The sequence below is a fragment of the Schistocerca cancellata genome, chromosome 4 (assembly GCF_023864275.1).
Source record: "Schistocerca cancellata isolate TAMUIC-IGC-003103 chromosome 4, iqSchCanc2.1, whole genome shotgun sequence".
Taxonomy (NCBI): domain Eukaryota; kingdom Metazoa; phylum Arthropoda; class Insecta; order Orthoptera; family Acrididae; genus Schistocerca; species Schistocerca cancellata.
The window spans coordinates 211960907-211970070 of NC_064629.1; the positions used below are offsets into that span (position 1 = coordinate 211960907).

The 9164-nt window shown below is 48.5% G+C and overlaps 1 non-coding gene across 1 annotated transcript; it reads right to left on the bottom strand.

Moving 5' to 3' along the window:
• Window positions 1–2506: 2506 nt before the first annotated feature.
• Window positions 2507–2581, bottom strand: Trnas-cga (transfer RNA serine (anticodon CGA)). The gene has a single exon. It is a non-coding gene; the product is annotated as a tRNA-Ser (tRNA).
• Window positions 2582–9164: the final 6583 nt, after the last annotated feature.

The window sequence follows — 9164 nt, forward strand, 5'->3', positions numbered from 1 at the left end:
TTCCCCAGCTCTCCCTCTCCCTCTCCCTCTCCCTCTCCCTCTCCCTCTCCCTCTCTCTCTCTCTCTCTCTCTCTCTCTCTCTCTCTCTCTCCCTCTCCCTCTCCCTCTCCCTCCCTCTCTCCCTCTCCCACTCCCTCTCCCTCCCTCTCTCCCTCTCCCTCCCTCAGTGTACCCGTTGTGTGTGTGTGTGTGTGTGTGTGTGTGTGTGTGTGTGTGTGCAGATCCATGGTGAGAAGGTGTTATAGTGGTCATGATACAGCCCAAATAACGTTATACTGTTAATTATGAATAAAGTGCACAGAGGTCCAACGCTGCAATCTTCATACTACAGTGAAACTTGGTAGATATTCTAATGCGTTAACGTGGAATCGATTTGCGCTGGAAAAAAATTAGTTAAAATTTTGGCCACTAGGTGCAAATCTGGCGCTATGAATCAACAAAGACATATAGAAATGTTTCCGTATGTAATGGATTAGAAACAGTACGTTTGCAGAAAAGGTCAAACAAGTGAGAAAGGCATAATGTTGATTTTGTTATTAACCTCTGCTTACACAATTTGTTCAGCATGAGCACCGAAGACATCGACGAGATGCTGCAGCGTAAATCGACGTGATCGCTCGCAGGATTTCCGGTGGAATCTGAGCAGCTTGTTTCTATGTACTGGCCTTCAGATCAGGTAAAGACCGAACGTGTCCCTCGGAAACGCTTTCTTTTAGGTATCCCCAGAGCCAAAAAACACATGGATTTAGATCAAGTGATCTTGCAGGCCGTGCACCTGGGAAACCTCTGGAGATAACACGTTCGTGGAAGGTTGCACTAAGTACATCTTTCACTGGGAGCGACATGAGGTGTTATCCCACCTTGTGTGAAAACAATGGTTTCCACACAGCTGCGCTCTTCCAGAGCAATAATCACATTCTGTACGAGGAGGTCTCGATAATGTGCACACATCATAGTACGGCTGACAGGCCCTCTGGGTGTATTCTGTTCAACAAAGAACGGACCGAGAATGAAGGTACTTGTGAATCCACACTAGACAGTCACATACGGCGAGTACAATGGCCGTTCGTGCACAACACACGGTTTGACAGTACCCAAAATTCGGCAGTTCTGTGTTTTCACTGCATCCTGTAGTTTAAAATGTGCCTCATCGCTCCACAAATTGTTGCCCTGCCTCATGTCAGCCTTACCAGAAACCGAAACTGCGAATCATGGGGTTTCAGTTGCTGTACCGTTTGGCTCTTGTACGGGTACCAGTGTAAAATAAAAATGGTTCAAATGGCTCTGAACACTATGGGTCACCAGTCCCCTAGAACTTAGAACTACATAAACCTAACTAACCTAAGGACGTCGCACACATCCATGCCCGAGGCAAGATTCGAACCTGCGACCGTAGCAGTCGCGCGGTTCCGGACTGAAGCGCCTAGAACCGCTCGGCCACCAAGGCCGGCCCAGCGTAAAATAGACCACAAAGCTGTGTGTGCTGTTGACTATGGGATGGACAATTCTCGTGACACTGCGCGAGCATTAAGGAAACCCTGGCCACGTGCTGCATGGTAAGTTACAGTAAAATCAACCTTTCCAATAACTTCCACCGGGATAGGTCGCTTTCCTCATCTAGTTGCCACATCAACCTCACCCGTGCTTTCGAATTTCATCATCTTCTTTTTAAACAATTTAATGACGTCGTGCCTCTCCTCCGACCTTTTAACCAAACGATACTTTCTCAATGAACTGTAGCTGATGCTGTTCACAGAAAAGAGTTTCACTAACAGCAAACAGTCGTTCTTCTTGATAGCCACTATATTCACTTACGTTGTGACTCGTCAAATGACAGCGTGGATATTATACCGTCATACAAACTGTGTACAGCGCCAGATTTACACCTAGTGGCTACAACTGGAACTAGTGTTTTTTTCAGCGTAAATAGGTTCCGCATTAATGTATTAGCATATCTACCAAGTTTCGCTGTCATACGATAATTACAGTCCATGCTGGACCTCCATAAGTAACTGCAATTTAATCGGGTACTAAATGCATTTATATTTTTACTGGTATCAATTTGAAAGTTTCTTAGATTAATTTTCAGAGAACATAAAAACAGTGTAAAAATGACAAGGAATTCTAGAAAATTACAATATTTATTTAAAACAGGGCATTTTTCAGCTGCTTGTGTGGGGGCTAAGCGGCTGCAGAGGACATTCCAGCCAGGTAACTGTGTCTATTAACTCATTCAAAGGCCAGCCAGCTACGCACACTTTCTGACCGTGGCGTTTGCGACCGTCTTGCAGGTGCCAGAGGTATGGTGTCACTTCCAACCAATCGGATCTGATATCCTATCAGAGCCTCCACTACTGCTGAGACAGACGGGACTTCAACACGGGTTGCCCAGTCACACCCTCGTGGAGTACTCGTATTAACAGGATGGGCTAGTGTGCCTCCGAGAATCTGAGGAAAAGTAAACAAGTGTGTGACATCTTGAAACTTCCCGGCAGATTAAAACTGTGTGCCCGACCGAGACTCGAACTCGGGACCTTTGCCTTTCGCGGGCAAGTGCTCTACCAACTGAGCTACCGGAGCACGACTCACGTCCGGTACTCACAGCTTTACTTCTGCCAGTACCTCGTCTCCTACCTTCCAAACTTTACAGAAGCTCTCCTGCGAACCTTGCAGAACTAGCACTCCTGAAAGAAAGGATATTGCGGAGACATGGCTTAGCCACAGCCTGGGGGATGTTTCCAGAATGAGATTTTTACTCTGCAGCGGAGTGTGCGCTGATATGAAACTTCCTGGCAGATTAAAACTGTGTGCCCGACCGAGACTCGAACTCGGGACCTTTGCCTTTCGCGGGCAAGTGCTCTACCAACTGAGCTACCGAAGCACGACTCACGTCCGGTACTCACAGCTTTACTTCTGCCAGTACCTCGTCTCTCCTGCTTCTGAAGGAAGTTTCATATCAGCGCACACTCCGCTGCAGAGTGAAAATCTCATTCTGGTGTGACATCTTGTTCTAGTGGTACTACCTCTGTGCCATTCTGAGGAATTTATGAGGCTCTGTTAGCGGCTGCGGACAGCTTGTGGTGGCCATCAGGAGGCCTGGCGTCTCTGTTCCGGGCGCAGACGGCGCAGCTGCTGTTGAAGCTGTCATGGATGCCTCTGCGACTTTCTACAGTGTCGAGTCAAATGCAGGCAGCTTTTCAAGAGCTCCAGATTGCGAGGCGACAGGTGCCAGCGACCAAAGCAGGTGCGTTGGAATGCAGCAGGTCTCAGTCTGGCAGCATGTTTTCCCTCTGGGGATTCGAGATCTACTAGGTATTACATAAAGTACTGCAATTCCTGTATTGATCAGAAGTACGATGCAATGTTACTTCTGTAATAGGATGACCGGAGCGGGTGACGTGGTCAGGGTTGTAGGGCGTGGCTGGTTAGAAGAAGGTGGCTGTTTTTAGCAATCTTCCTCTTCATTGTTAGTTCTTCAAATACATTTTCCGGTAGCTCAGTCCCACCGCTCGCGTCGTGGTGTATACGTGCTGATGCACGGAGTCCCGGGGAACGCGACGCCGCGCTCGGTCAGCGGTTGCGCAGGCGGTAGGAGGTTAGCGGCACGAGGCCCGGCCCAGCTCGCCTGCCTCCTGCAGTAGCTGTGGCTCGTGACGACGCTGGGAGTCGCCGGTGCAGCAGCGGGCAACGCCCTCCGCCGGCCGGTCCTCGGGGACAGCGGCACAGATGACGACGACGTAACAGCTACCGAACGCCCAATCGGTCGAACAGAATGCCGACCCCCACCTCTGATACCCTTAAATAGTGCAGACCGCTGCTGAATCCGCCGGTTACGCAGCGGCGTGTTTATTAGAAGGTTCTCGATGAGTTGGCTAACGCAACTGCGCCACACGCGGCCCGCGCCTGCGTAATTCTGCTAATGCTGCATTCTGGCTGTTGATAGCTGCCGTGCACGTTTTTTTTTTTTTTACATTGTGTAGTGTGGACTGAAGAGATCATCCTTGATGACTTATTCTTCTAGGATGGGATGTAAGGATAAAAGGAAAACACTTTATTTATTACGCATTCAGTTAGGCTTGGGCACGCAATGGGTCCTTTAGCCTGCTGTCTTTGGTGATGTCTATCTCCTGTGGAGGGTGAAATGTGTCAAGGCTGTTATGTGTGACTGCTTCCTCGTGTTATGACAGATTGCCTATGGGGGGTGAAACGTTATTGACTTCGGTACGCGATACTTGTGCCATCTCGCAGGGTTTACCGTTCCTACCGACTGTAATTGTCGAACTTCGTCCCTAAGGGCATCGATCTTGTCAAAAACTCGTAGAGCCTTGTCACGGACCTTCTCTTGTATGGTGGTCTCGTGGAGTGCGGTGCGGATGTCGACGTTTTTTGTCCACCATGGAGCTCCTGTGATCCATCGATAGCAAATGTTTTGCAGCGCTTGGAGTTTGTTGTAATTGGAGACGCACGTAGTTCCCCACGAGGTGGAGCCATACAACATTGTGGGTTCCAGCGTTGCCTTATACAATTGGAGTTCAGTCTTAGGGTTGAGATCCTTACTCTTCAGGAACGGAATCAACGACCTGGCCATCTTCTGGGCTGCCGTCTTCTTGTCGTCAATATGCTGCGTAAAGAGTAATTTTTTGTCAAGATAGACACCGAGATACTTCACCCCCGGCGACCATGAGATAAATTGGTCAGCTATTTGGAGTCTGTCGTTGAGGCCGTGCACGTACACACATACCGAAGCTCGTTGCAAAACTGTGTCACCTGCATAATGCGCCAGCCAGCCCTCGTCCGCCATCTGCCGTGAGGCTGGCGCATCGTGCACTGGAACACACTAAATCACAATTTCGCACCATATTTCCTAAAAATAACCCCTTGTCCTCTACACTTCGAACATGCATGCATGCCCGAAGGAACAGGCACTGCGGCAACTGCAACCGTTATGAAATACTTGAAATGTATTCGCCGTTGTGAATATGGACGACCATCAGCTGTATAATGGAATGCTAATGAAAATTTGTGCTCGGTTAGCGTAACGATAAGGCGACGGCTTGCGATAACTGGGAAATCCGGGATCGAGTCCCGATCCGGAACAAATTTTTTGTGTTCTCATTCCATTATACAGTTGTCTATATTCGGAACTGCGAACACATTTCATCTATCTGCCAAAGGTTGCGTTTCATTGGCAGGACACTTAGAAAATGCAACAAGTCCACTAAAGAGACAGCTTACACTACACTCATTCGTCCTCTGTTAGAATATCGCTGCGCGGTGTGGGATCCTTACCAGGTGGGATTGACGGAGGAAATCGAAAGGGTGCAAAAAAGGGCAGCTCGTTTTGTTCAAAAAATGGTTCAAATGGCTCTGAGCACTATGGGACTCAACTGCTGAGGTCATTAGTCCCCTAGAACTTAGAAATAGTTAAACCTAACTAACCTAAGGACATCACAAACATCCATGCCCGAGGCAGGATTCGAACCTGCGACCGTAGCGGTCTTGCGGTTCCAGACTGCAGCGCCTTTAACCGCACGGCCACTTCGGCCGGCAGCTCGTTTTGTATTATCACGTAACAGGGGAGAGAGTGTGGCAGATATGATACGCTAGTTGGGATGGAAGTCGTTAATGCAAAGACGTTTTTCGTCGCGGCGAGATCTATTTACGAAATTTCAGTCACCAACTTTCTCTTCCGAATGCGAAAATATTTGCTGAGCCCAATCTACATAAGTGGGAATGGTCATCAAAATAAAATAAGAGAAATCAGAGCTCGAACAGAAAGGTTTAGGTGTTCGTTTTTCCCGCGCGCTGTTCGGGAGTGGAATGGTAGAGAGATAGTATGATTGTGATTCCATGAACCCTCTGCCAAGCACTTAAATGTGAATTGCAGAGTAATCATGTAGATGTAGATGTAGATGTAGATACTCGACGTTGATCGTCCTCTCCGCCTCCCTTGCGCCTGGGGCCAGGCATCAGTCGCAGTCGGCTGTCTTCTTCTACGGCACGCCGCGTTGGCGATCTACTGCGGCCTTAATCTTCTCACAGCCTCTATACAGGGTAATTTTTTCCACAGTGTAAAAACTCCAGGGATTGATCGATGCCGGCCGGAGTGGCCGAGCGGTTCTAGGCGCTTCAGTCTGCAACCGCGCGACTGCTACGGCCGCAGGTTCGAATCCTGCCCCGGGCATGGATGTGTGTGATGTCCTTAGGTTAGTTAGGATTAAGTAGTTCTAAGTTCTAGGGGACTGATGACCTCAGATGTTAAGTCCCATAGTGCTCAGAGCCATTTGAACCATTTTATTTTTGATTGATCGATGAGACAAAGTCTAACGAAATTATGTCCGGAAATGCATGAATTCCAAGCTAGAGACCATTTATTCAACCGTATTTTGTTACAGAGACTGCTATATAATACGCTATGTAGTATGCAGTCATAGTTTGAGGTAGGCATGGTTTCCTCCTAGAGGGTGGTACTGTTCCTCATGCGTCATGCCCTAGCGCACTCTTCTGCCGTAGCAACTGGTAATGTTGTGTCCGATTCACTTCTCTTGGTGACTCGCATTGTAGTGGATGTGATACAGCGTTTTACACAATGGAGAGCTTGTCGACATCGCGTTTACTTAAGGAAAGGCAAATGGCAACGGGCGGCGGGCAGCAAGTTTGTATCAGGAGACCTGTCCCCGCCGACAACAACCACAGCATTCAGTGCTTGGAACAGTGTTTCGCAGTTTAATCAATAATTCAAGAACAGTCTTAATCGCATTTATTATTATTATTATACCGCCAACCGGTTTCAACCCGTCGTAGGGACGTTTACACCATTGGTCGACTGCTGGTGGTGTCATTCCCGTCTAGTTTCCTGCCGTTGTGTAGGCAGGAGTAACACCACCAGCAGTCGACCAATGGTGTAAACGCCCAGAAGATGACCCCTACGTCGGGTTGAAACCGGTTGGCGGTATAATAATAATAATAAATGCGCTTAAGGTTGTTCTTGAATTATTAGTTAATCATACTAATCGCTGCTTCTCTCCACAACCATGTTGTCCAAAAAGTTTCGCAGTTTGTCTGAGACAGGGTTGTTTCAGCAAGCAAGGAAATCATGAAGGACGTACCCGAAATATTCGGACACCAGACTTAGAGGAAAATGTGGTTAACACTGTGGAAGGCGACCGCCGTGTCAGTACCAGGCAGTTTGCCCGCCAGTACAGGGTAAGCCAGACGACTGTGTGGAACATTCTCCATGACAATTGTTACTACCCTTATCACTTATAGCGTGTGCAGGGCATACTAGCAACAGGCTTTCCACACCAGGAGCAGTTTTGTCACTGGTTTCTTCACCAGGCAACCACGATTCCGGGTTTGTGTAGTCCGTCCTATTCACAAATGAGGCCACCTTCACGCGGAGCGGTATCTTCAACTTTCATAATAGTCATCTGTTGGATAGTATGTAGAACCCCCATGGAATGGTGACAGCGAATCGTCAGCATCGGTGCAGCCGGAATGTATGGGCCGGGATAATTGGCGACCGTATTTTGGGACCAGTCTTCCTTCCACGCCTCATAACAGGCCGAACTATCGGCGTTTCGACTTTGCCTCTCCTGCTGGAAGAAGTGCCATTGATGATTCGAACGATTGTGTGGCTGCTATATGATGTTCCACTTCGCCATTAACATCCGGACGCATCTCAATCGTGTCTTCCCTGCTCGAGGGATTGAACAAAGGGGTCCAGTTGCATGGCCTGCTCGTTCACCGGATCTCAACCCGTGCGATTTCTGGTTGTGGAGCCATCTCAAAAGTATCGTGTACGTAGAACCCATTCCAGATTTGGAGACACCGGAACAGCGTATTAAAGCTGCCTTTCACACTGTTCGGATGCAGCCTGGCCGATGTTAACATGTGACACAGAACTTGCTACGGCTTGTACACACATGCGTTGAGGCACATGGAATCCATTTTCAACACATACTGTAACTGTAGGTGCATGGTACAGCACGTATTAGTCGGCAGTCTCTGTAAAGAAGTATGATAGAGTAAATGGCCTCTAGCATGGAAACCATGCGCTTCCGGACATAAGTTCATTACACCTTCTTTGTTCTCAATCCTATCATAGATCAGTCCCTAGAGTTTGTACGCGGTAAAAAAAAAAATCACCCCGTAGTTTGCCAAGTGCGGGCCGCTGCAGCTGGCGCACTTCTCCGTGCGCGACTTTGGGTGTGGGCAGTTGGCGCTCGCGTGATTGCCAGCGCACTTTTAACACCTGTTCCCCAAAGGAGCACTGGTGAGCCACACGTCGTGTCCTTTGGCATCTGAAGCATTGTGGCAGCCCTGCATTCTGCTTCAGTGGCTCCACGGTGACCTCGGATTTGGCAACCTTCTTCAGTCGAAAGAGCAGTCTGTTCTCCGAGTTGTCGGTGGCGATGACTGAGCGAGACGGCGACTCGTTCTGTGTCTGAGGGGAATCGGCACGCGACACGTCGCGCACGAAAAATCTGAGGTCCTCCAGTTCTTCTTTGAGGGAAGGAGTGTGCGTCGACTTTGGAAAACCATTAAAAATCGTCTCGATGAGTTTTGCCGGAATGGCTGCGGGCATGTAGACGAGGCGAGCGGTGCTCTCTTGTTTGCCATCTCCACTGTTGCCTGCTGCAGCCTTCACTGTGTAAGCTGACGGAAATACAGTGCTGCAGTCGCCTGGCGAAGAGAAGGGAGTGGCAGGTCGCCGTTCGGAGGAGCAATAGACTCTACATTTGAAATTAAAAATAAAATTACATTCATCTGCCTTTTCATAAAAGAGTAAAAGAGATACATATACTTTGGTAAAACTTTAAAAGACTTTATAAAAACACTAGCGAAGTATCCGGCGTTGCCAGGGTATGTATTTATTCCAATCTTTTATTAGTCATTCTCCTCCTTCCCTTCTCTCTATCTGCTTCTCCCCTATCGTTGTCCATCAGCTCCTACCCTTCTTTCTGTCAATCTGCTCTTTCCCCTCTGTTTGTCCATTAGCTTCACCCCCTCTGTCCACCTGCTCCCTCACACTCTGTACACCAATTTATCTTCCTCCTCTTATCTTCTCCTCTCCCCTCTCTCTCACCATTTCCCTGTCCCCTATCACTGTCAATGTCCTTCTCCTCCTCCTGTCTGTGCCTATCTCATCCTTCCCACGCGTT